This window comes from Manacus candei, unplaced genomic scaffold (genome assembly GCF_025592945.1).
Source record: "Manacus candei isolate 608988 ecotype Guabito, Panama unplaced genomic scaffold, ASM2559294v1 h1tg000153l, whole genome shotgun sequence".
NCBI classification, from domain to species: Eukaryota; Metazoa; Chordata; class Aves; order Passeriformes; family Pipridae; genus Manacus; species Manacus candei.
In genome coordinates this window covers 387,564-415,254 of record NW_026138201.1, presented here as the reverse complement: position 1 = coordinate 415,254, position 27,691 = coordinate 387,564, and the positions used below count along the sequence as shown (strand labels likewise).

Sequence of the window (27,691 nt, the reverse complement as noted above, 5' to 3'; positions counted from 1 at the left end):
AGTATTTTTTGTATGGGTACACTCCTATTTGGTGTAAATAGAAGTGTAGTTGAATATATAATATTCACATGTAGACGTTTAAGATGCTGTTTAGCACTTTACTTAGAGTAGCAATTATTTTCTTCTCTGTAACAGAAATTGCTTTTGGAGGTGGTATTTAACAGGATAAAAATGGTATCCATCAGGTGCTTGTATTTTTTTTCCCCAAAATGCTTTCAGGAATCAAAACTTAACCGTGTTGCTTAAGGGAAGCAGCCAAGGAATAGCACCTGGGAACAGGGTGGCCCGGAGTCCTGAGAAGGAGAGGGCAGATCTGGGAGAGAGACAGCTGGAGGGTGTTTGTAGTGCTGTGAAGAACAGGCCGTGGCAGGGAGGAGCGAGCCCAGCAGAGCTGAGCTCTGGGAGGACCGAGCTCCAGCTCTGCCTGGGGAGGGTCCTGCCCGGCCCTGTGCCCGCCCGGCCCTGCTGGGGACGTTCCTGCTGGGGACCTTCCTGCTGGGGACGTTCCTGCTGGGGACGTTCCTGCTGGGGACGTTCCTGCTGGGGACGTTCCTGCCACACCGGCGCCGCATCCGGCAATCGGCTTTACCAGCTTCCAAGGAACTTGGGGCATGAGGATAATTCTCTTCCCAAAATAGATTTCTTTACACCGTCAGTTGGATACGGCTCTTTTGCACCCATATAAGGTTCAGGGCTGGACACAGTAGCACTAAAATTCCATTATTGTGGAAATAACTGCTGCAAGCCTTTTAACTTCCGATGCCTGCCCAGTGGAATGGGCAGAAGGGCCCATGCACGCCTGCTGGGGGGTTGGACTTTACCTGGAGAAGGGGATGAGGGTGCCTGTATCCAGTCCCTGGGGTTTGTAACTGTTCTTGTCATTGGCCTGTTCCTCCCGAGATACAATTTAACCTAAAATGCTGCAATGAAGAGCAATTAGGGTCAGCAGGAAGTGCTAAAAAGCTCTCCTGAAGATTAATTGGTGAAAAACCAGGCCTACGCCTTTGCTGTGTGTATTAGTTCTAAGGCTGCAAATAGTGGAAGAACAAATAGAAAAGTCTCACAGTTCAATTAATATCAAGAGATCAAGCTTGAAAGTGAAAAATCACTTTGCCATTGCACTTGCAGACTCTATTCCAGCTCTGTACGAGCATTTCTGCAGAGCACTCAGGATGAAAAGTTTTCTCCAGGTGACCAGTGGCTGTCTGGTGGGTATTGCTCCTAACAGCAATTAATGAAAGTAAAGTCATTCTTCATGGAGTGCAGATGAGCAGTGCAAGGCCTACATGGAGCTTAAGTCCCACTCAAACCACTTCAGACAGCCTCCAGCTTTTTTCTGGCCCTCATGTACTATGAGCCACTGGGAGAAATAATGGGTACAAAGAGTAATTTCTGTTGTGCCATCAGAATCAATGGGGTTAACACTTCTGGGACTGCAGATTATTTTGATTGGAGAGTTTTTCTAGTCATTCTTCTATCCTTTAATGTAATATCCTTTAAGTTGTAAAATACGCATCTAGACATACTACTGTCCAGAAATTAGGCTTGATGAAGCATTTGTACATAGGAGTTGTGGTGCCCTTGTCTGGAAAAGTGAGTGAGAAGTCGGGATTCTTTTACACTCAGCTTTGGGTGTAATAGTAAGAGCCTCTTCAGGTTTCTTCCTCCTTCGGTGCCTCAGCACCTCCCCTTGTAAGTTGGAGGTAACTCAGGTTCTGAATCTCTCCCCCGAGATTCCTTCTGTGAGCCATGGCTGTATGAACAGAGCGTGCAGAGCAGAGAACACCGAGCTGGGAGGGGAGCTGTGGGCTGCTCTGCCGTGCAGTGCCTGCAGAGCTGCAGGGGTTCCACACCGCTTTGCACAGGGGCCATCTCACAGTCCAGCTCTGGGCTGCAGCTGCTGGTCTGGTCCTTGCCTGCCTTTGAACAGAGACCTTCTCTCTGTAGGAGGTGACTCCTTGTCTCCCAAAATTTGGTAGTATTCTTTCCCTAAGTGGAAAGGTTATGTGCTCTCTCTCTTACCTGCCGTGAGGTTTCCTCCATCACCACCATCTTGTGAATTTTATGCGTTCATAAGTAATTGGAGAGATTGCAACACACTCAGCATCTGCATGAATATACCCCAAATCAGAGTCCAAGTCTGATCAGAACAGCTGAAGAGAAAGATACTGTGAAATTGCCTGGTCTGTTGTCCTCCCAGTTTAGGATAGTGCTGTGCAAATAATTAAAATCCAGTATGTTGATAGCATCTTAAGATTTTTTGGAGAAATTAGTTAGATCATTGACTAAAAAAAAACCAAAACCAACCCCGCCCCTTTAGTGAATACTGAACAATGACCATGAAAACTAAAACTTACAAATCATAACATTTTATGTGCTTCCTGCAGAATAGAAAGCTGGGCAGGAGCTTTTAAAAATAAAGGCAGAAGCATATTTTAAATCTTTTGTTTGCTGGCTCTTTTTTTTTTTTTCCTCTGACAATTCCATTCTTTTTACCTTACTGCTTGCCTGAATGTAGTTGAGTTTAGGACTGGTTTCGTTTGTCCTAGGAGCCAGGCAGCAGGCTCAGGTGAGCAGGTGTCTCAGTCACCCTGTGCACAGTGTTCCTTCTCCTGGGTGCCCCAGACACACACGTGGTGTGCAGCGTGGGGCTGAGCACGTGGAACCACACTGATATCACCACGTGGGCACTGCAGCAGGCCAGTGTGCTTAAGGAATATTGGAAATGCTGTTTGGCTTTAGTTTTCCTTACCTTTTTAATAAGTGTGCCTGTGACAATCAAATCCTGCAGATGCTTATGCACAGAACTGACTTTTGCACTCACTGGTAGTCACAGACTGTGTTGCTTCCATATCCTTTCCCCCTCCTACCACTGCATCCCCTCTCCCCACGTCCGCAGCTGCTCGGGACTGTGTGGGAAACCAGTGCTTCCAGCCAAAAGTGGAAATACAGGACTCCTGCAGACAGTTTTCTGAAATGTTTCCTGGTAGTCCTCTGCTCAGTTTGACAGCTTTTTAGCCTGATTATTAACGGTTCTGACAATCTTGGGGTGAGTGCTGCGGGGCCTGACTCAGTTCTGGTGCCTGCATTTCCTTCAGCGTCTCCAGCTGGCTCAGGAGTGCTTTCGGGATCGGGGTCCTGGAATCCCACTTCCAGGCCCAGCTGCGTGTGGATGTCAGAGCACCAACAGGGGTGTAAGCTGGCCGGGCAGGCAGTTCCTCTCCCGTGTGCAGTATAGGCTGAGGTCAGATGGGAGAAGTGAATGTGATAAACCTGAGCAGAAAAAGAGAAGGTTCAGCTGCTGCAGCTCAGAGTGTGGAGCTGGGCAGGGTTTGTGGCTATCTGCATGAAGTGAGGGCTCCAGTTCTTTCATGCTGTTTGCACAAGACTTCCAAACTTCTGTGTCTGATTTTTGGGTTTTCCCCACTTTTTCTTTCCTTACTCTGTAGGTCAGTTCACATCCAGTCTTTCCCACATTCCTGGTGGGCAGAGCTGTGGTTGCAGGCGTTGTTTTGCTGTGTAGTCAGAGCCTGCTTTTGGCCGATGGGCAGGTCGCAGGAAGCTGGACTGAGTTCCCCTGTCCCCTCGGGAAAGGGCTGCTCAAGAGGATGAGCAGGCTCCTGGAGCTCCTTGTGCCACAGCCGGACTGACATGGTCTCGGTGCACTTTTTGAGAAACAGAGGTGTTGGTTGCTCCAGGAGATCATTGTCAGAGAGAATGAGAGTTGCAAGTACATGAGAAATCTTCATTAGGAGGAAAATCAATAGTAAAACAATGTTTCAATCTATAGTCTCAGTAAGTCATTTAATTTTTAAATCTTTAAATTTAATTTTTAAATCTAATTCTTCTCAGAGGTGAAAACTTTTCCATTTGTGTTTTATCGAATCACAGTATTTGAGTAGTAGGTCAGTGTTGGGAAGTTTTTTGTTTTGTTTTTGTAGGAAGCCCTTCCAGTAACTCCCCAAACTCCTCACAGCTGTTTTCTTTTTAAAAAACAGCTTATTTTTCAAAAATGGAAATTTTTACAAGGTACTTTTTAATTTTACTTTGCAGTCAGTAAAAGGTTCCTCTTAAATGTGGAATATATAAATTTCAGATTGTGTTTTAACTGGAAGCCAATTTTTATTTTGAGCATATATTTTATGAACAAGTTGCTATTATCACTTGTTCTTACTGTAGATGTACTGCCGCAAATAATGCGGTGGCTTGTACCTCTGTAGGATTTTTACAAAGACTGACACCATGAGGCATTAAACCTCTCCCTAAAGATATGAAAAAAATGAAACGACATAAAAAAATCTTCGCTGAGAAACAGAGACAGAGGAAAAAAATAAAGACAGCTGGGTGAAACATGTTTCCGTTGGTTTGCGAGTTCATATTTTATTTTGTCTAGCAATCAAGATGCATTTTTTCTTTTTAGAAAATAAAAATACATCATTTTGACTTCCAGTTTGAAAAAACAGAAGCCCTACATTTACATATTCCACACAGTTTCATTTTGCACTCCTCTTTCAATTTTTGCGTTCGTATGTCATATTTGAAATTTAAATTTTGATGTTGGAATCCACCGCTTTTGTGATTTTCTGTTTCGAAAGGAGAAGAACAGTGATTTCAGTTCAGCTGGGTCAGGCAGCAGCCGTGACTCCGTGGCTGCTCCTGGAGGGAGAAGGTGGCTCCTGGAGCGGCAGCCTCGCACCCCCGTCGCTGTGTGTGCCTGTGCCAGCCCCGCGTGGAGCTGGGCAGGGCAGAGGGCTGTGTGCCCTGCCTGCTGTGGGGCCCAGGGATGGCCCTGGAGTCCCTGTGCCAGCCCCGCGTGGAGCTGGGCAGGGCAGAGGGCTGTGTGCCCTGCCTGCTGTGGGGCCCAGGGATGGCCCTGGAGTCCCTGTGCCAGCCCCACGTGGAGCTGGGCAGGGCAGAGGGCTGTGTGCCCTGCCTGCTGTGGGGCCCAGGGATGGCCCTGGAGTCCCTGTGCCAGCCCCACGTGGAGCTGGGCAGCTGGGCAGGCTCTGGCTGTGGCACGGGCACAGGGCTGTGTGCCCTGCCTGCTGGGCTGGCCCGTGCTGTGGGTGCGAGGTTGGCCGTGGGGTTCTGCCGTGCAGGATTTCCCTCCGTCTCAGGGTACCTTCAGCTAATTGGGCTCATCTGCGGCCCAGTCTTTTCTAAAGAGCCCAAGCTTTAGATGAAAATGCAGGCAGAAAGGAACTGCAGTAAAAGTAGTTGTACTACTAGTTCATCCTATGATTAATAGCAAGACTTGCTTAGAAGTTAGTCTTTGATTTCCTCTGTTTAATTGTAGCCCTAAGTGAAATGGGTTTTTGATTTATAGAAAATGCAAAATTGGGTACAGAGAGTTTTAAATTACAGTAATAGTAAAAAATTTCCCACAATACTCATCCCATATTGTTTCAATTCAAAAGAGCTAAGGCTTGATTTGTGTGGGAAAGAATCCATAGCAGCCAAGTTCCACATTTGAAACTGGGGAGTGGGGAGGATCAATTACCCTCTTTTGAGGATATAAAAATATGCCTGAACTTCACTATGTAATACTTTTATCATATATTCCCCTCTCTGGAAGGTTGCATGATGATTAATTAATTTAGAATAGCTGTTTTCTTGCATGAGTACCATGAAAAAGCAAGCTAGGAAGTTTGTGTTAGAATATACAAGAACATTGGTTTTAAAAGCAGAAGCTTTAGGAACAGCGATGGCTCATATTCATGATGGAAAACTAATCTATTTTTTTATAATTACTTGCATTATGCAGAACAGTTCAGTATACTGTGAGAGTTTTAAAAGTCATAGTGCAATAACTGCAGTAGCTTTAATAATGGCAGTTTAATTCCTAAACTGCTTTTTGGAAGTCCTACACGGCTGATCTCACTTTTGCTGCATCGTATTTATGTTGACTTTTTCTTTCATTAGACCACAACGTCTGTGTATGTTTACAGCACTAATCCTAAATGTTGACATTCTGGATAGTTAAAATATATTCTGTATCATTGAAGCTATTCTGGGGGAAGTGGCTTTGCTTTAACAGGGTGAGACCAAATGCTGCTTTGTTTACAGGGGTAGATGCTGAAAAACACTAATCTGACCTACGAGGGTTTGCATGTGTGTTCCTGAGAATAGAGTTTGGGCCTTTTGTATTTGCTGGTTTGTGTACCAAAATACAGTTAAAAATTATTTTGAAAATAATATTGAAAATAATATTGCAGTTGTTATTCTGGTGGCCAACATGATTTTTTTTTAAAATCCTGCTTCACAGTCTCTTCTAAGATACAGTTTTTATTTGGAACACACTGAATTTACAGTTTTAATATAAAATGCTGCTTCTATTCTATTTAATTTGGCATGACCAAATGTAAAATCTAACCATAATGCACAGTATTGATCCATTAATAAGCATTTTTAAATTGTACTACACATCTTGGATAATTTATTGTAGTAGGATTTTAAAGTCAGGTAAGCTCTGCATTTGTGCTATAGCCTGACAGTTTAATCAAGATACAAATTTAGAAACAAATCAGCACTGTCTTTTATATAGTTCCTCTAAATCCATGGTAATTGGTAGCAGACCTCGGTAACAGGGAAGGATTGCAGTTCCATGCTACCAGTACCAGTGGGTGTTGCTCCACAGCTGCATCATATAAGAAGGGAAGATGCAAGAGAAATTAAAGGATCCCCACATGCATTTTTCTGTAATGTACCTTTTGCAGAGTCCGAGGCTGATGGAAAATTCCCTTGAATCCAGTGTGTTAGAGGGCTGTAAACAGTGCCATATGTTCTGCACACTTTAACTCCTACCTTTGGAGAGCATGGGGCACTTCTTGAGTCAGCTTTCTTTTCTTTGTAGTTTTGAAACATTTAAAAAACCCTAAAAGCTTGAATTCGAGCAGCTCAGGGAGGGGAGAATCCGAGTGCTGCTGGTGTGTTCCCTGGCTGCCCTGGGCTCCCTGCAGAGGCCTGTTCCGGGGGGCTCAGCAGTGCCAGGCTGTCCCGCGCGGCGCTGGCTCGGCACAGGTCGGTCCCTGCACACCCGGGAGCGGATCCGAGCTATAGGCTGAGCTTGTGTGCTCTGGCAGCACAGATGGAGTGTGCTGTCATTAGGACTGTTTGTTGCCTGTTGGAACACACAGCATATTTCTACCGTGGCATCAACAGTTTCTAAGAACTGAGGTCAAAATAAACAGGTTGTAGTTGGATACAGGAACAGTCTGGGAAACAACTTAAAATTCCCTGCTTAGGCATTATGGTATTCCTAGATCCGTGGGTCAAAAGGCAGGGCTTTCAGCAAAGGCTTGTCCAGATTTCTGCTGGTGAGTGCAGATCCTCATGGAGTTGCAGGGGTACGCTCCATAAGTTTTCTAGAGAGATTGATGCATGTACGCAGAAATGACCTTAATTTAAATAAAGAAGCAAATTTAAGCACAATAATTCCACGCTGTTTCTCTTAGTCTCTGTAGTACTTGAGCCAAGTGGGAGCGATGTCCTGGTGCCCATTTGAAAAGGGCATATTTCAGTTAGAACTCAGGCTCCGCTGCAGGTGTGGGTGGCACTGAAGGCGACAGGGCTCTGTGCAGGACTGACAGCCTCTGGCAAACCTTCTGGAAGTGGTTGGAATTGCTACTGCCCCAGCCTCCCCACTCCACCCTGTTCCTGGGGACTGGGGCTTCCTCAGCAGAGCCTGTGAGGGGGGCGTGTGCCCACACCTGAGCTGCTTCGTGTCCCCCCCACAGGTCCGGCTGGAGCCCTTGGAAGCGCGTCACTCCCTGCGGAGCTGCTGCGGCGTTCCCGAGGGCTGTGCCTGCGGATCCAGCGTGGAGAGCCCCATCTCCAGCAGCCAGGTGGAGCAGACACCCAGGGAAAAGGGACTTCGGTGTGGGACAGAGCTCAAATGTCAGTGCCCCTTCCGCCACGGGTAAGTATTTACCAGATCAGCCCATACATAGACTCAGATTCCAGGTGATTCCTGGCCCCAGGGAGATGAGTGGAGTTTTAGCCAGGGATATCAGCGAAAGCAGGGTTTAATTTGTAGTGTTTAAAAAAACAGCAAACTTTTACTTAACAGAAGAAATACTTGGGATGATTTTGGCTTGAGAGAGCTGTAAGTAGATTTGTTTCCTGACAGAATCAGCAACAGTCACTTGGAAAGGTTTACTCATATTTGCCTGGTCACAGTTGGTTTACAACCATTGGAACTCTCTCCCGCTTGTTGGGCTGCAAACACACAAAGGCATAGCAAGCCACTAGATGTTAGAGAATATTCTCATGGGTTTACTTAGAAAATGTTCTCATGGGGTTTTGTTGGGTTTTTTTTGGTGGGAGGATTAAATGTAACTCTAGTTTCAGTGGTTAAAATTAAAAAACAAGGTTATTTTTTCCTTTTCAGAAATGAAACGTTATTGAGCTGTATGGCATGCATAACAGTAAATAGTTAATACAGATATGAGCAGTGAAGTAGGGAAAAGAGGTGTCAAGAGAATTAAGAAAATTTAGAAGACTAATATGGAAAGATGTGTTTAATTCTTTTAAGAGTGAAAAAGACAACCTTCCCGTATTCTTTGTTGCTTCCAGTTTGCTGCTGTTGCCATTCTTGCTTCCCGTGTCGTGAGGAGTTCAGTGGTCTGCATTAGAACCAGAGTAGTAATATTATAATCCCTTCCTTTCCATATGCTCCTTCCACCACAGTGACAGGGAAACAGCACTCCTAGAAAACTCTTTTCACTGGCTGATCTTACTGTCTCCACCAGGTTTTCTTGGCTCTTGCTATGCCCCTACCCACAGTCTGTGTGTAACCCTGTGCCTTTCCATCCTTGGCCCTGGGAGGGCTGGTGCAGCCTCCTTCCCCTGCCCCAGCTCCTCTGCCCTGCTCGCAGGCAGCTGCTGAGGCTGCAGCTCCTCGTGCCCGAGCTGGGAACACTCCTCCCCCTGCCTTGGAGTTGGCTCTCGGCGCCCGCCGCAGATGGTCTGTACCTCATGCATAATAAAGATTTTTTTTTCTTCTGAGGAGGGTTTCTGTGAATGTGAGAGGCAGACAGTCTGGCAAGCTTAGACCTGTGTTTTTATATTTTTTTCTAAGTGAGCCTTGAGGGATGTGTCTGCCATAGTTTGGAACCCCTTAATAGCTAATGGAGCTCAGTAGTGTTTTGGTGCCAGAAGTAGGAACCTGATTTGTCCACTTGATGTTTTCTTAGAGGAAATTACATACATAGGCAAAATGAAGTTAGGGCCCAGCTGGACAAGACAAAGAAATTAAGCAGAGGCATTCCAGGAATTAAAGTGGTTGCTTTAGGAAGGTGGTCTTCTAATAAAGGTATGATAGGTTTGTGCTAGCTGTGTTTGGGACTTACTTTGGGGTAGGCTGTTAGAGGTGTGTATTTCTTACTAGTCCTAGTAAATGTTTTCCAATGAGTTCACTCTGCACTGCTTTTAGACCTGAGTAATAAATGTCCCCAGGACCTCATGTAAGAGCCAGATGAGCATTTTGAAATTTCACATGGTTTGGGTTCTAGGTAGCTCAACATTTTCTAATTCCTTTGTGTGGAACTGTGTTGGTAGGGTCACACTCAGCACTCCAGGAGCCATAAAAACAGGCCCATGTGGAGAGTTCTGCTTCATGGGCCAGGCTTTGATTTTCTGTTCTGTGTGGAAGCTGCTTGCCTGCACAGGGCTGTTCTTGATCCCTGCAGTTTGCTTTGGGAGCTGAAAATGTACAACATATGCGGGAAGAAAATAGCGGATATACACTTATACCAGCACTTTTAGCAGCTGATTTGACCCCCATGAGAAAGGATATGTCAAGGTCAGATATGGGGTTGCGTGTTTTAAAAGATAAGAGGAAAAATGTTCTGAACAAAGTTGGATTTTGTTCATGATGAGGAAGAGTTTTTTCCAGGTATTTCACTCCTCTGTTTTTCATGTTAGTGCAGTCCAAAACTGACTTGTGGACTGTGCAGTGTTTGCTAAAGTACTTTGAGATTTAAGTGTCTGAAACTGCCAGCTCCTATAAAGAAAAAAACCCACTGGTGTCAGATAAGACACTTTCCCAGGGCCTGAAGGGTGTCAGAGTAAGGGGCTCTAAGGAGTGAGCAGAGCAAATAAAATATTTTGAGAAGAGACAAGCTCCAGAGAAGATGTTACTTAGACAGCAGTGGTCAGCAGCACAGGATGGTCTTAGACTCGTCCTCCAGGCTGGAAGGGGCCTCAGGAGGCATCTCGTGCAGCCTCCTGCTCAAAGCAGGGTCGGCCCCGGGATCAGACCAGGCTGCTCAAGGCTTCATCCAGTTGGATCATGAAAGCCTCGGAGCGTGGAGACTGCATATCCTGCCTATGCAGCCCCTTCCATTGCTTGACTGACTTTTTGAGCTGCTAGGATACATGTTTTAAGCATAGAACACGAGGGTTAGAGATATACTTAGTCTTAAAAATTAAGTGTCGTGTAATTGCATAACTGCAGAAGCTGAGGCTTTAAGAACAATACTGAATATCATGAAATTTGTGATTTGATTTTAAAATTAAGCAACATCTATAAGATCAAGAGTCTGTTGCTTTTGTAAAGCAAATGTTCATCTAAGAAGAGTTTTTTCAAATAGTGAACCATATCTGTAAAGTTCTGAAATGATAGCTGCTATTATGTGCTCCTCTGCTTGGCACAGTAATTAAAGTGTACATTAGTGCTCTGAGACACGTGTTTAGAAGTATGGATTGAAATTAATCACCCTGCCACTATAGAAATTGCTTGCTGAGTCCAACAGCATATGTGTTGCTGTAGACAGTTGGTGTTCATGTATTCTGCATGGGTTCTGTTAAATCTAATATTTCATATAAAAAATATAAAAAGACATTTAATTGTATTAAAGATATGTAGGGGTTATTTACATATTGAACTGGACTGGGACAGGCGTTTTTAAAGGCAAATCTTGCACTGTAACAACCACTAAGGATTAAATTGTCAAGCTACTCATACTGCTCTAGGGGTCATTGAGGTGTCTGCAGGCATCTGTGTGAGCGGGGCAGCAGGAGCTCCTGCCTCTGCAGTGGGGGTCACCCCAACCAGGTTTGCACATCCACACTGCCTGTGGGGTGAGTCCCTGGGGAGCGCCGGGCACGGCCCTCAGCGCTGCAGGGTGGGTTTGTGCCATGGGGTGAGTCCTTTGGGAGCTCCAGGCACAGCCCTCAGCGCTGCAGGGTGGGTTTGTGCCATGGGGTGAGTCCTTTGGGAGCTCCAGGCACAGCCCTCAGCGCTGCAGGGTGGGTTTGTGCCATGGGGTGAGTCCTTTGGGAGCTCCAGGCACAGCCCTCAGCGCTGCAGGGTGGGTTTGTATTGGGGGGGTGAGTCCTTTGGGAGCTCCAGGCACAGCCCTCAGCGCTGCAGGGTGGGTTTGTATTGGGGGGGTGAGTCCTTTGGGAGCTCCAGGCACAGCCCTCAGCGCTGCAGGGTGGGTTTGTATTGGGGGGGTGAGTCCCTGGGGAGCACCGGGCACAGCCCTCAGCGCTGCAGGGTGGGTTTGTATTGGGGGGGTGAGTCCCTGGGGAGCACTGGGCACAGCCCTCAGCGCTGCAGGGTGGGTTTGTGCTGGGCTGAGCTCCCGGGGGAGGCCCGTGGCTGCTGAGATAGCTCTGCAGCCATTGATGGGGTTGCAGTGTGGGCTCCATCTCCGGCTTCCTGGACAGCCCCAGTGTGCTCAGGGAAGGCTCAGGCTGTGCAGTTACCAAGTGAGGTGCCACCACTGCCTGCGCCACCGGCGCTCTGCCTGCCAGACAAACTTTGTACTGAACGTTCCCGAAGGTGCTGGCGAGGCGCTGATGTCAGCGCTGTCGCGGAGCACTGCTCGCTCCGCTGTGCTCCGTGCGGTGCCCAGGGGCAGGCGGGTGTCCCTGCCCGGGGCAGGCGGGTGTCCCTGCCCGGGGCAGGCGGGTGTCCCTGCCCGGGGCAGGCGGGTGTCCCTGCCCGGCGCTGGCACCCGCTCGCAGCGGCCGCGGGGAGGGCCGGGATCCCGGGGAGCTGCGGGGCTGCTGCTCCCGCAGGGACACTGCAGGCTCCGCACTAAGGGCGTCGCTCCGCGCAGCGCGATCTCACGGACTGCGAGAGGGGGCATCGAGCAGGAAAAGGACACGAAAAGAACAGAGTCGCTGGCTGGGGAACTGTTTGAGAATTGCTGCCCTTGCCAAGTTAAAACGTGTGCACAAAAAATGTCTCGTTCTTCCCTGCCTATGCTCCAACATAGGACCCAGTTAAAAAAATGACTGTTTTTGTAAAAGTCCAACTTCCAGATGCTCACTGGTGTACACACCTCTTAGCATGTTCAAGATCTAAATGCAGTGTTCAGGCAGCCTTTCTTTCACAGCTAATATTGATATGCTGCCCCAGAGTTACAAAAGCAGAGAAAAGAAAACCCTGACAGACATTTTGTGCTTCAGTTGATACATATTTGCATATTTCTGCATGGTGAAAGTTGTTTTTTTTAATTATTTTTGCAGCCTAGCAGCCTGGATGTAGTCGTCCTGTCAGAAGTATGAAATTTACAGCAGAAGAATTAATTTAACACCAAAAAAGCTCTCCCTCATCTGAACTGTCATTCAAAATGCACAATGAAAATCACCAAGGAGGAGTTTTCTACCCCACTGTCTACAGGACTCCTGGAAGAATCTTCTGAAACTTGCGGTAAGTTTTAGAGACAAAGAGCAAACAGCTTAGCTGTAAAGTAGAAGCTGATGCAAAGGTGTAGTTCTAGGGCAGAGAAGATCCTGTGTGTGCACTGATCTCTCTGCTGAGATGTCTGTAGGAGGAATGGCATGTGAGAAAATTTCAATGCAATATTTGTTTAAGTAATCAAAGCTGAAAGAATAAGTCTAAGTTTATACCAGGATTGAATAATATATATATATATATATATATATTTTTGAAGGAATTACTTAGTATTTAAAAATGAAAGCTTATATTATATTTTCTTTATTCTTTTGAAAATATATGTCAAAGTACAGAAATGTTTAACTATGAAAAATAAGTGATAGTGTAAGCAGGACAAGCAGGAACTGCTGAGTAGGACAATGTATTTTGGCCTGGTTAGCTCCTGAGAAATAGCTGCAATATTTGCACTGTGTTCAGTTAATGCCATTGCTTTGTCCTTAGTGGTTTTGTTTTGCATTCAGCAGTGGTATCCATCCTCTTACATTTGGTGAATTAAATTCTTCCACTGTGTTTCCTAATTACTCTGTCAATGTAGTACAGGTGGTTAGGGTGTCATCAGGATCCCTTCTCCATCACTGTGGTCATAGGATTTTGTATGGAGCATTTTCCAGAGGCTATCAGTATGTTCTATTATACAGGACTCCTTTCCTCCTGCTTCTGTTTCAGGTCCTAGATATAACTAAAATCCACACCAGAAACCTTGCTTTCTAAGTGCTGGGCACAGCCATTAGTGGTGCAGGGGTTCACATTCAGGGCAGTATAAAGTGCTGCTGCTGACAGATAATGGAAAGCTCGCTTTATAGCCTTAGGAGTTTGGCCAGGGCATACAAAGAATTATTTTACATTTGTTTATAGTCAGACAAGTTTGCAAGTAAGACAGTAACAAACAGAAGTGTTCTTGCAGCCTTTGCAGCTCCTCTTTCTTGTTAGCATCAAAGAGAATATTTGTGGTAGAATGCATAGGAGTCAGTAATGAGTGTGGGGGAATCAACAGCATGAAGATTTATTTTTGTGTTGACTCTGGTTATCCCCTATCCTCCCATGATGGGTGCCTTTGCAGGCCAGGCAAAGCATGCGTGTTTCCCTGGTCTGCTCTCCCTCCAAATGCTGGATGGGAGCGGTGGCTGGGCACTGGTACCACACTGTGCACTCCAGAGCACCAGAGGCATTAAGGAACATAGGCAGAGCCTTATGTAACCATGACATCAGTGGCTTATTTCTGGCAGTGACTCGTGTAAATTAGCACTGGGGATGGAGCCCTCGTGCTGCTCTGTAGCCTGCATGGCCCCCCTGTGCATTGCATCAGGAACGTGAAAAACCCTCCCAGGAATCCTGGCACGGGGGGATATTATTTTGTTTTGCATAGGAAGCATGTATGTGGGTGAATATATGTGTTGCATACATGTGTGTAAATATGTAAAGTGGCTTGCATTGCCTGTGTCTGGGGGCAAAGCCTCATGTGTGACAGACCCTTTAACTTCGGGAGTTGTGCATCTTTTGTGTCGGCTCTGAGGCAGTGGAGATCAGCTGAAATGTCAGTCCTAGGGGGTCACTGCTGGGTAAGAGAGAGTTGCCACGATCCCAGTTTCTCTGAGGGCCCTTGGGTCCATGATTGGATTCCTCTCACAGCTTGGTCCAAGCCAGCATGTGTTTTATGGCTGTAAAGCCCATTTATCTCATGCTTTCACCTGGGGATGCCAGTCTGGGGCTGTGCAGATCTGCTGAAAAGGTACCTGCGGGTTGGGACTTTCAAGGCCTTAAATAACTATATAGAAAGATAACTTCTGTTGAGGAAATGTTACCCCTTTCCTCATTTCTGTCTTTTTTTATGTCTTTCATTGTGTGTCAGTGGTGCTGAAAAACTGAGATTTGGGTGTCCGTATATTTTATACTGAATTTAAAACATAAACAGCTCACCGTAAGAATCTTCTTATAAGAAAGTTGAGAGAGAGAAATCAGTTAAAAGGTGGTTGTTCTTATTAAGAAAACAGTGAGTTATTATTGCTACCTCTGACATACATAAGTCTAGTAATACATATATCTCTTTAGGACTTGACCTCAGAATAAATTTCAAGATCAGAAACTAAATTAAAATCTTCTAAAACTTGATCCTCATGTATTTTTAAGGAAGTGGTCTATTCCAAGAACTCTAATATACGAAGTCTTGTTAAGGTTAAAGTCTCTGCAGGCTGAAGTTCATTTTTTGAAGAAGAAACACAGTTAACAGTAAAATCAGGTAACACCCAATGATATTGCAACAACTAGTTAATTCAAATAAATTCGTAGTGAGAACATCTTCAATGTATACAAAAATACTAGCTTCTCTTTTTATTGGTGTGTTGATACACAACTTTCTCAGTAATAATATACTTTATTTTGGAAAAAAACTAACCTTTGTGTCTTCACTAACAAACCTTGAATACTCTTCTGACTGTTCTCTCATTCTGTTGGTTCTCACGTATTCACGTGAGAATTTTTTGACTCATACTTGAAAAGTATTTTAACACTCAGTAAACCTTCTTTCAAATACACTTGCTCTGGATACTCTCAGAGGGAGGAAGAGCCGTTCTCCCGTGCTTCCCATGTCCTGGGTGTGTGCAGTGACTCTGGCAGCTGATGCTGCATTGCTCCAGACAGAAATAGAAAGATAAATCAGTAAATCTGGCCTTGTATTACCTGTTGCAAAGTGAGAAATGAGGCATTTTAAAATCAGATGCAAGCACAGGATCCAACATGGTTTGCTTACTCCCGATTTGTCAGTTCTGGCGCAAGGAGTGTGGTGTTCTCAAACCCAGCCGAGGGCAAAGGCTGGCCCTGTGCCCGTTAATTTTCTGCCAAGTTATTTGGATGTGTTGAGGTAAAGAAAGAGGTTTTGGTTGTGTGGAATTTGGTTTTTTCCTGAGCTGCAGAAAGCAGATTCCCTTGTACACAGGCCTTAACTGGGTTGGTGAGCTGTGAGTCCAGGAAGGGGACAGTGCCATTTGAACACTCAGCTCTCTTTGGAAGAGCTTCACAAATCCCAGGCAAGGCTGGGCCTCCTGAGATGGTTGGCATTATCAGGGCAGACATCTACAAAACCGGGTTCAAGCACTTATCTGGCCTCTCTGCTCTTCTTTTTATTTAGAATTTCAGTTCTCTGGGGTATCACTGGACAAGGAAATGGTGTGTCCACAAAGTTCAGATTTAGTAAACTGATAACAATAACAATAAACAATTAATTACTGAAAAAGAGCATGAAAGAATAAATATTTTTAAATGTATTTTAGATTTAAATGTACCAACTGTGCAATATATTATTCTCAAGCTCTGGAATGAGGCGCTGGGACTGACATAACTTGCCCTGACTATTCCCTGGATTAAAAATTCCTGCTGTTTGGATTCTGTCATGAAATGGTTGGCATCCCAGCAGTCATGACAAGTGTATAAGTTGGCAAGGAATTAAAAATGGTGGTGCCTCTGAAGTTTAGCAGGAGGTTTCCTGCCTGGGGATGGCAGGCAGTTGTAGCTGTAGTTGTAGCTTGTCTGTGCAGCAGCTCATTTCTGAAACAAAGCAAGCTTGGGCGCGTGTTCCACTTTGTCATAGGAACTGCTACATTTGGTTTTCTTTGAGTGTTTTCAGGCACTGGAGTTTTCATGTGCCCACTTCTCCTTTTTTTCTTGTTGTTTTGTTAATAAATTAAATCTGACTACAAGATCCCTCTGCCTCTAAACTGCAGTAAGGGCTGCTTGAAAAAGCATGAGCCTCCTAAAATTTTTACCCTCAAGAGGAAATAACTGATTTTTTGTTTGTCTTTGATCCAGTCACATCAATGTAATTTTCCTTCTTCAAACAATTGAGCCTGCAGTTCATTATAGTGCAGGACCGGAACCCTTCTATTACCTTATTTTTAGCAACAATTACATTAAGCCTTAAAGTTGCGTTTGCGAGAAGAAGGGCCTGCACCAGCCCCAACTCTGCTCTCAAACCTTGCTCTGGCTGAGCCCCGGGAGAGGCAGTGGCAGATTGAAGCCCAGCACCTCTGTGCTGAGAGGAGCAGCTGGACGGGAGGGTCCTTGGCTGCTGGGGCTCCAGGGTTTCTCTGGGGCCAAGTGGTGCCCTCGCGGAGCCATTTCCAGCCTGGCCTCTTTGTTTGCAGGACTTTCCCTTGCTCTCCTCAAGGCTCTCAAGGAGCTCTTAGTGCTTTGGAGTGCCCTGAGGGGACTGTGTCAGCCCTGGGGCCGTGTGGGACCCCCATGGAAGCGCTGCCTGTGCTGTGGATCTCAGTGCCCTCCTGCCCCCCAGCATCAGGGAGCACCATGATGCCAGGCCAGTGCATCCCTGGGGGGCACTCACTGGAGCTCCTGAGCCTGGGACAGCCAGGGGCTCTGCAGGACTCTGCTCTTGCAGCTTTAGCATCTTCCCAGAGCACAGCCTCGGGCTTCTTCACAGCTTGTGTACTCGATTAAAACATCATTTCCCTTCAGCTCATGGAGCTTAGAAGCTCTTAGAGGCATGAATTAATGGAGAGACAGGTTGTGTCTGCTATGGAGTTGAGGAGCTGTGCTTCAGAGGAGAAAAATCGTTCTGCCAGGTGATTTGTTAGGTTCAAGCATTGCTTCCAGAAGTTTTCAAGCAACAGTGTTTATCTGCAGTTGGGACTGATGGACACCATCACTTCTTCTTAGGAAACGTGCCGTTAGAGGATGTTGTAGTTTTCCTAAACACGACCCTTGGAAGTCTAGGAAGAGAAAGGCACTGCTGAGGCAGGAGAGAGGTGAGGGAGAATAGTGCGTGAGATTTGGAGGTGTCTGCCAAGCTTGAGAGAACAACCTCCCATCACAGTGGCTGTGGCAACCCAACTGGAACTTGGAAAGAGGAGCATAGTTTGAAACATTGGATATTTTACTCTCATTGTACCTGATTGAAATATCCAGGTATTGCAGGTAGTAAAGCTCTCTAAATACCCATATTAAAGTTCACTGCAAAAATATGGAGCCTTCATGTTATTTACCTGACATACTGTGCTCAGAAACGTGGTTGGCATCCAGCAGGCCCAGAGACCCACAGACAGGAAAATATCTGATTAATAGCACCAAGAAATGGGCAGAGTAACCCCCTGCAAGGAACCAGACCCCTCGGAATGCAAAACTGCCAGGCCAGGAAGATTTGAGGCGCATGTGGAAGAGCTGTGTCTGTACATGAGCCTGACAAAGGGAATAAAAATGACAGAATGAAGGTACAGCTTTACGTTTTCACAGGATAAAACAGAAGAGTGAAATAAAATTGCCAGGAATGAATATACAAACCCTGAAAGAGCTGGGGAAAATATTTGAGGAGAATGTACAGGAGGCAGCAGAGGAATACTAAAAGCAAGAAATAGAGAAGAGCATAGATGCTTTCATTGTATTGCAGAAAGTTCTGGTGTGCACATGTACGTTAGAGACATAAAAGATCTCCTAATTAGAGACAGGATCATTTGTGGGACATGTGATTCCAGTTTATAGGAGGAATTGCTGAAAAAAAGACATCCAACCCTAAAGGAATGAATCAAAGAACAAGAGCAGCTGAACTGTCCAGGGAAAGGAGCAAAACGGCGGCCGCTCTTACAGGACACAGGCTGTGCTTAAAATGAGTCCAGGAGACAGGGAAGAGCTGGGCTTGGGAGGGATGAATCTGAGAGCAGGGCACAAAAGGGGAGTGCCATTTGGGGCTGCTGGGAACAGGGCCACCAGGGTTCCTTGAGCAGCAGGACCGTGGTGTCTGGCTGACGCCTCGCGGGCTCTCCCTCCTCGCAGGGAGAGAGGAGGCAGAAGGAAAAGTGCCCAGCCAGGTGTGGTGGGGCAGCAGCAAGGTGGAAACCTGCTCTGTCTCAGCAGAACAGGAAGCAGCAGGCTGTTCTGGAGCTCAGCATGTCTGAAGGAATAGGAAATCAAGCTGCCAGCCTTTAGGTGTCTCTGGGTTAGCAACCTCTGCTCAGTCACCAAATGTTGCATGAAAAGCAGAACTGTCAAAGGAAAGCTGGGGTGACCTGTCTGCACTTCCGAGAGAGGAGAAGCAGGAAGATAATGTTTGAAAGAGGCACCAGGAAGTTAATCTGTCTGAGCGTGACCTGAATGTTACCCCATATTTTTTTTTTGTTTCTCTACGCCGTTCTCTAAAGAAAAGCCAATTATTTTTGAGAAGAATAGGGGCCTCTCATGTTGTTATTCATCATGTGGCACATGAAACACCAACGCTAACTCCGAAACTGCGAGTTAACCTTGTCCTTTCATCACGTATGGTCATCTCATCACTAGGCTGGTGACTGCTCAAAGCTGCCTGAAAGTGGTTGGGCCCCAGACAACTGAACTTTTATGCATCAGTACAAAAGCAGCAAAGAAGATGAGAAGGAAAACTTGTTTGTCCCAAGGGATGCAGCATAGTGGTTTGAGTAGTCCTGCCTAGAAAGTCACTTGTGGCTTTTATAATAAGGACCTTAAGGTTTGAATTTTCAGACTTATTAGCTGTACATTTGTTTGTTTTTTATTAACTTAATATATACTATGTGCCACATTTTCCTTGGGGTATTGAGTCAAGTGATGGATTCATCCAGTTTAGCTCTAAATGCGTGGGCTCTCTTTTTCATAAAACTTTGAAGAGATTTGGGTCTCAAATTTCCAGAATGATTTTATTTTATGCCTGTATATTTTGGTACAGCAACTAATGTTTTCTGTCCCGTTTCCTTTCTGAGAATACGTGCTTCTGGCTAATGTAGAGAGGGAATGTAGATTTTGTTTGTTCTCTTTCTTGACCCGTGAGAATTAGAGTTGTCTTCTTATATGAGCAGACACAGTTATACCACTTTAGTCTACAAAAGAGTCACTGGAAGTTTCCAATCCCCTAGCTCTCTGCTTCAATGGAAAGAAAAACAGGTTTTAAAAAGTGTGAGAAAGATATGGCTATTAAGCTAATCCAGTATACTTCATCTAGCTGCTAAAAATCTCGACTGTTAAAAGTGATTAAATGTAATTGCATCAGTAAAGGTGGTGTAAAAAAACCCCTGAGTTTCATTAGAAGCTATCTTTAGGAAACCCTGATTCCTTGGCTTACAAAGTTACATATAACATTGCTGTTTTATTTTGGGAGTGCTTTGAAGGTTTCTTAAACCCAGGGTTATATAGAAAGAATAAATAAAACCCAGCAGGACAAATACACAGTTCCGAAGTATTCTTCTAGGTTTCATTATATATCCACAGTGCATGTGCTTTATTCAAAAAGAAAATTGGGCACAAAATTGAAAAGTTAATGGATAAATATTCAACTATCTTAAAGAACTGACCAAATAATAAAGATATTTGGAAGAAAAAACCAAATTAACAAACCACCACCTGTGTGGTGGATAAAATTGTCATAAGATGGAATGGAAGGACTCCTGGTAATTTCAGGTAAAGCTATTGAATTAATTTTTTTTTACATTCTTCAGTTTGAAAATTAATCTGTTCATTATTTTAAGAGCTGAAAAACAAAGTTGCCAAACTTTTTCTCGTTTTCATATCTTTAAAATCTGAGGTGTACCATGTCCATAACACTGCACAGTATTTATAGAGAATTTAAAATTTCTCCAAGTTATGCTGTCTGAAAAAACTCTTCTAGACAGTAAGATATTAACAAATTCATCAGTTATGGTCTAATGCAGAACGCCACATGCTGTTTTGTATCCTTGGAGCTGAACTGGATATTTGCACTTTTGGGTTTGTTTTGTTAGATTATGAGAAATTGTGTAAACTGAAACAGTGAAATACTGAGAATTACAAAATAATCTGATTCTTACATAGCTTTGGCACTGCCAATGTTAAATGTTACTGCAGGTATTTATTGCAAGAGCCTCAGCAAAGAGAAAAGTACAACAGTGAGCCTTGTTTGCTTAGAGAAACCACATACTCCCAGTGTGTTCCGGGGGAATAATCACACACTTCTTGTGGGTATTCAGGAGAAGTGATAATTCTGAAGCAGAGAATGCTATTGATAATGTTTCCATTGGGAAACACAGTAAAAATGCATTTAGCTGTTCCCCTACATGAAATTTAAGCAAAGTTTAAGTCTAGATCGTGCGTGGCCTGTGGTGAGATGTTGAACTAAACACTGATGTGTCTTCTCCACATAAAGGCACTTTCTGCTTAAAAGTTGCTGGAGATATTAAAGCCATGAAAATGTGTTGATATTTAGGGCATTTAATGAAATATTCAAAACATGTAAGTGCACAGACACGAGGTAGACACGCACTATGCAACAAAAAGATGATGAAAAGTCAGTCCCTTCTGAATTTGTTATTTCTGTTCTGTTTAACTATTTGCCTCTTACTTTGAGAATCCCAGTGTGGAAAAATATTTTTATAATCTGTTTGGCATTTTTGACCCTCGTGCAATTTTGATTCATGAGTTGAAATCCTGTTGCCGTGGAAATCAGCTGAATTGTTGATCAGCTTTGAATTTCTCCAAATGGAGGCAACTGAGGGATATCATCTAGGCCAGTTCTGTACATGATGTTGGCCATAGTGTTCTCCCTTTTATTCCATATGAGTGGGAGCTGTATTTCAGTGACGGTGGAAGTCAAGATTTCCCAGTGTTACTGCAGTGAGTTCACTCATATCAAGGGCAATGAGGGTGTTTGACAGAGATGTTTGAGCTGAAAGGAGCTGCTCGTCACCCACATAAATCCCACTGGGCACAGACCTCCCTTACAGACAGTGCACAGGAGGAAAAGCAAGGTGCCCAGGACTTGTCCAAGAGATCACCAGGGGTTTTCCCTCAGATTTCTAGAAGAAAAAAGGCAAGGCAGCAACTCTGAGGTGTGTAGAGAGCAGTGAATTGTGCTGCCCAGCGTTCAGAGCTGGCAGATGTGCTGCTGTCACTGCAGGGTGCCCATGGCAGGCTCTCGGGAGGGTGCCAGGGCAGTGACAGAGAGCTGTACTCCCTCCTTGCCTGACCTTTGGAGATCTGCTCACGGGGGTGAACCTGGCAGTTCTCTGGGATTCTGCCCACAAGTGGGAGGTTGGTTGCTGGGCAGCTCTTGGCCAGTTGTCATCATCAGCTGTCCACAACTTCCTCTGCCCCTGCCCCATACCAGCACCGCTAGCAAGGGGTGTAGTTTTTCTCTGATGACTTTCAGAACAGCTGAAATAAAAATAAACACTGGTTTTTAGGAAGTCAAAAAAACCAAAACAAAACCACTTATAAAATATAAGCTTGATATATGACTTGGGAGGAGGGGTTTAGGTTAAACTGATTTTATTAGAATTATGCGAGGAAGTGAAACTCGGAGTGCCAGCTCTGTGTCTCCTTGTCTCTGCCCCACGACTGGGAGAGAGGGATGGGGTAGGAATTGGCTGCTGTGGGCGGGGTGGGACAGGAATGTGCTGCTGTGCTGCTCTCCCAGGCCCGGGGCTGGCAGGGGGCAGTGAAAGCAGAGCCGTCCCCGCGCTGGGAGTGCCAGGTGCTGGACCTCGGCAGTGCTCACACTCGGAGGGTATTTCTGGCTTTCCTCAGCTTTGATCCTGCCACTGAATCTGCAGGGGTGCAAAAATCCACCCACACAGATCCGATGTCAAAATCCTGGCCTTAATTATTTATGGTTTGCTTTGGACAAATTACTGTTCTCTCTGCAATAACCACAGTTATTACCAGAAATACAGAACAATCTAAATCATACATATATACATTATGTAGGTATGACATTTATTTTTTTTTAAGACTGTAACTTTATTAATGAGTTTTGAGGCTTAACTGAAATTCTCATTTCTCAGTCTTACCCTGTGCTGCTTTTTACCTGACCAGACTGGTCTAGATCTACAGCAATTAATTCTCAGAAGAAAACAGCTCATAATGTTTATAACCTGAAATCCAACTTAGAACTGAAAAAACATCCAGCTTTATACACCTTGCACCAAGATCCTAGTGGTTTGTTAAAATGCAAATGGACTTTACTAGTTTCCTGCACAAGAGAGACCCCCTTTTTTAAATGTCTCTGGACTCTGTTCACGAGACTAATCCATCTCAAGTTAAATCATTTTCATCTGCGCCTAAATAAAAAATGAATCTCTTATGAAAAAAACCCAAACTTTTTAACTTAGGACAGTACATTTCATGAAACAAAAGTAAAATCAAAATTTTACAGCAAAATCAAGCATGCTATTGCAGAGCTAGGCAATGCCAGCCAGCACCATTCTTTAATTAGAGTAAGTCAAACTTTGTGGCTTATGTTGTTTCCCAAAGTCTTTTTCTTTATTTCTTTTCACCTTACTTTTTCCTAAATTTTTAATCATAAATTAATGCTGATATGTTTGCTGTCCTAATGGTTACAAATAGGCTCACAGCAGTTGAATGTTACTTTAAATTTGGATTCTTGTCTTCATTTTTTTCCCTTAGTAGAACCATGTGAAAACATCTACTCTCTTCAACAGTTCGTAGGTAGGATATTGCCAGCCTGGTCATTTCCCTTCTTGCATGTGCTCAGTTGGAAGTCAACTAAAAATCAGCAGAAGCTTCCAGGTAATTCTGTGCCTGCTTAGAATTATGTAAAATTGAGTTTTGTTTGAAGTTAAAATCTGCACCCCAACTTTCAGTGAGGTGCCAGCCTGGTACTCTAAAGTATGTTTCTGATTATTTGGTTTTGATCTGATGGGAGAGTAGCACTAGTTCTGGTTTCCAAGTTAATGTATGCTTCTGGCTCTGAGGTTCCAGTGCAGTGTGTTATGGATATGGATTGCAATCCCAGTCTCAGTGTCCAAAACAGTCATGGGAAATACATGTTTTGCACATGTTATTATTGAGGAAAACCAAATGGCAGTAAAAGTACTCCAGAATGGAAAAAAGCTTTCTAGTAAAAATCACGTTTATGTGAGTGACCTGTGTGAAAATCACAGAACCTCACAAAGCACGGCGGATCTGTCTCATCAGAAACAGTTCACTCGCTGTTCAGTAGAGAGCATTTGCAGTTTTAAAAAATATAATACAGCATTAGTACTTTTCCAGGTTATTAAACAATGCAGAAGACCTTTTCTAGTTTAGTACGGTTAGTTTTTATTTTCAAATCATGGTCGTGTTTGATACTTCCTTAAAAATGTTCTTAAGCTTTCGGAATTGCACGTTCCAGAGCTTTGGTTCTCTGCAGGTTGTGTTGGAACTGATTGTTTTCTAAGCCTGAACTAAATCTCTTGAAGGGTTCCTCAGTCTTCTCCTGATGGAAAGCAATGATAACTTAAGTCAGAGGGAGGGGCCACTTAAGGCTTTTAATTATGGGAAGCCAGTTACACAACGGGGAAGAATTTTACCCTTAATATATGTGTATTTTCTGCAGAATGATCAGATTCTATCATGAACTGTATGGATATTATGATTATTTTATTTTTAAAGATTGCGAGCCAAGGTTTTAAAATTACTAGTAATTCTGGCAATGAGAGTGTCAGAGAACCAAACTTGAGGCCTTGCTGATACCCCTTCCAAAGATTTCAAGGCGTTCAGCTCTGTGCAGGAGATCCACCCATAAAGTGTCTCAGGTTGGGATACAAAAGTCCAAACTTGTCACCTTTCAGCCTTTGACCTAATTCAATTTTTATGAGAAATTACTATAAATATATACTTGCCAAGTAATGCAAAGTGATATCTGATAGTTTTCCACAGTAAATAATTGTCTGCACCTGTACATCTGTATGGAAAACTCAGGGAATGTGGTACAAACAAGTGTGTTTCACCTTTCAAGCTACAGCTAGATCGTGGCTTTTCAAAACCTGTGGATTTTCTCTGTAGATCAGTCTTCCAGTGTCCTTTGTTGGTGTCTTTTCTAGCTTCCAGCTAGAAAGCTAGTGATAAAGCGTCAGAACTGCACCCTTTTAAAAGAAGAAAAGCAGGGTAGGCATCTGTAATAGCAGTGTAATGACACCAAGTATGCATGTATGGTTTAGAATTGTTTGCCTGAATCCTCATTCGTTGGCACATGGACAGTTTCTCCAGTGCTTTATCTCCATATGATGTTTTGCTGCACCAGTCTGGCATCATCAGACATCCTCCTGCCAGCATTTGAAAGATTTTTCCACACAGCCATAAAATTGCACCTTCCCCCTTACCTGTGCATCCAGCAGCTGTAATAACAGCAGTGGCACAGTGTGCACCCCTCCTGGAGGGCTGAGGCAGAGCAGCAGGGCTGGGGGCTCAGTGAAGGGTGAGCTCGTGTCCCGAGGCTGTGCCTTGGAAATGTTTATCTCAGCTGGAAGGGAGAACTGGTCTGTCTGTGCTCCCCAGTTCCCCTCGAGAAGCCGTGCAGTGGAACATCCTCCTCGTGCTGGTAAACATTTACTTCTCCCCCTTGAGCTCTTTGCCAGGTTCCCCCTGCTCTCGTGTGGGGTTCTGGTTGAAGGTTGCAGTAGTGGATTTAGGGTTTCTGCAGAGAAGAGCGAGAGGGAGGGATCAGTCCCGGCCAGGAGGACTGACAGTCCATGTTCAGCGTCACGCAGGAGGGAGTTTCTTTGTGTTCTGCCAAAATGTATTTCAGTGTAAAATGTCTTGAGGCTGGTTGGGGCTACTTCTATAGAGAGCAGACCAAAGTATACAATATACTGGCTTCTCTTTTGCTGGTTTTGGACAGCCAGGGCTACTTTCCATTTCCTACAGTGTTCCAATATAACTAAGTCATGTGTGCTTGGTAATGGAGGCTTCTGAGACCTGGGGCTTCTGTAAAATGGAAAAGAACAAAGTATTATTTATACAGTATAATATTTTGATTTGCTAATGAGCTGTGAGGTGGGTGTTATCATGAACTACTGTGCAGCAAAAGAGGTTCCTAAAACATGCATCAGCTTACTCCATCTCCAAATCATTGCAGATAACACAGTGTTTAGTTTCTAATTAGACCTGTGTTGTGCTAATTCTCCTGAGCAGTGTAGGTGATTGCAGGAGCTCGGTGCATCCAGCCTCTCTGAGAGACTGATTGGCAGGATGAGCACACGCTGATTGGTGTGGCCTTGCTCTGAGGGGGAAGGAGGAAATAAAGGCACATAACCTTCAATTAGACTAATGATATTCTAGTCCTAAAAGGATTAGGAGAGAAACATTTAACTGAAAATAAAAACCCAATGTATAATAGTTCACAAATCATTTATTTATTTCAGATAACCTTTTGCACTGTTTCATAGGAGAGGATGGACGTTATTCTTTTTCCATACCTCAATCCCCTATATTAAAAATACAGATGGTTCATCCTAAGTGCTGGTTTCTGTACCTGTGAGTAATAAGTGTAACCTTCAAGGCAGAATCTTGTGAACTGTTTCTTGATGAAACATGCCAGAGCAGCATAGGCATTTTACATTGCTAAAATTATTTCTGGATCATTTTTGCTAGAACATTTTCTTTGTGGCCAGCTCAAATCAGTATGCTTGGTAGTGCAGTTCCACTGTGGAAATGAAAATAGCAACATGGATTTGATAGGGACAGTCTCATTGAACTAGACTGGGTTAGTGTAAGAAAGGTCTCCTAACTTTAACCCTTCAGTCAGATTCTAAACATGGTTTGGCTTTTTCACATCATCCTCACTGCATTCAGCACTAACAAAGGCTGTGCCAGTCACTCTTGGAAGTCAGTCAATGTAGCACTGGATTTTTTCACCGCCTTTAAATACCTTTTTTGTTTCAGCCATTGGAAGTCCCACGTGAGGCTGAGCTGTTCCTCTGCTTGAGGGGCTGGCACCCCTTTTCTGTGTGTTAAAGGAAAGGGGCTGGCTAAGGAGTGGCATTTTCTCAGGATGATCAAGCTGTGGCTTGCTGCAAGTCCCATCTGCCCTCTCCACATGCAGCGTTGGAGGCCCTTCCTGGAACAAGCTCCTCGGGGATTTACCTGCGTGAGGTTGCTGCTACAGGGGCACTGGGAAGGCAGATGGGACACAGGATGGCAGACTTGGACCAGTTGCACTTGGCAGAGAACAGATCTATGGAGTAGCACAGTCACTGTATGGGGCAGAATTTCTATTTAAATGGTATTCCTTGTGGATCTCATCCCCAGTCTGGTACAAATAGCAGTGGTGCCGTGCCCCTGTTGCATATTCAGAGTTGCCAGGTGGGCTCACAGGCTGCAAAGGGGGTGTTTGTGCAGATCATGATACACATAAAGGTATTTGGTTCTGTTTGTGTGCTTCAGTAATACTTTTTTGCAGGCTATGTAAATCAAGGTTGGAATTTGCTTTGTCAGTTGATGTCAGGTTGAATTAAGTCAGCCTTGAAAGCCTCAACCATATCCCAGGTAATAAAACTTAATCATGAAGTAAGAGCCATAAATTTGTCTTCTGCTTGAGAAAGGAGGCGGTAAGGTAACCCAAACTTCCCATTTACTTCCTTTTGCTGTTTCTATTTTGTCTATCAGAAACTGCAAAAGGAAGGTTTTGGACCTTGTGAGAGCATTAGAAAACTTGAAAAAAAAAATCATGTGACGCAACCACTCACTTGACCCAGCTATGGGCAACATGTTTGAACTCTATGAAACTGCCAAGTGCTCACACTTTGTAACCCTGAGTAGAGGTGTGCCTGCTGCAGATCTGTGGGATGCAGATTTGCTCATATTTCACTTATGGGGTTTTTCCAGTTTCTCTTTCACTGCTGTTCCATTAAAGTAGTGCAGCTCCCTGGAAGGCTGCAGGCATTGAAAGGGCTGCAACATTCAAAAGAGAAGTTTGGGGTCCTTTTTCTTAGTTAAACAATTTTTTATATGCCAAGTGCAGTATTTTATACTGCCCAAGGAAAAGGATACTGTTTGCCACACTTTAAAATAACACAAAAGCTGTTCCAGCTCTCCTTGAAGCCAGTGACAAGATTCCACCTGCTTTCAGTGGGAATTTGCAAAAGACCTGTGATGCAATTTCTGTCAGAGCAGAAGAAAGCTGTGAGTTCATTGTACCAAGGAAATGTAAAATGAATGAATTTCATGTGATTTCATTTGCACAGTTCAGAGAGAAACTGCTTTGGTTTTGGAGGAAGTGTCCTGTAAAGCTGTTGCTCAGGC

General features: G+C 44.4%; 1 long non-coding RNA gene across 1 annotated transcript in view; it reads left to right on the top strand.

Moving 5' to 3' along the window:
• The window catches only part of LOC127463297 (uncharacterized), a 275,239-nt gene that overhangs the window by 179,025 nt on the left and 68,523 nt on the right, over nt 1-27,691 (top strand). The window contains exons 9-10 of the long non-coding RNA XR_007900761.1: nt 7,737-7,918; nt 12,481-12,664. This is a non-coding gene — a long non-coding RNA (uncharacterized LOC127463297). The remainder of the gene's footprint in view (nt 1-7,736; nt 7,919-12,480; nt 12,665-27,691) is intronic.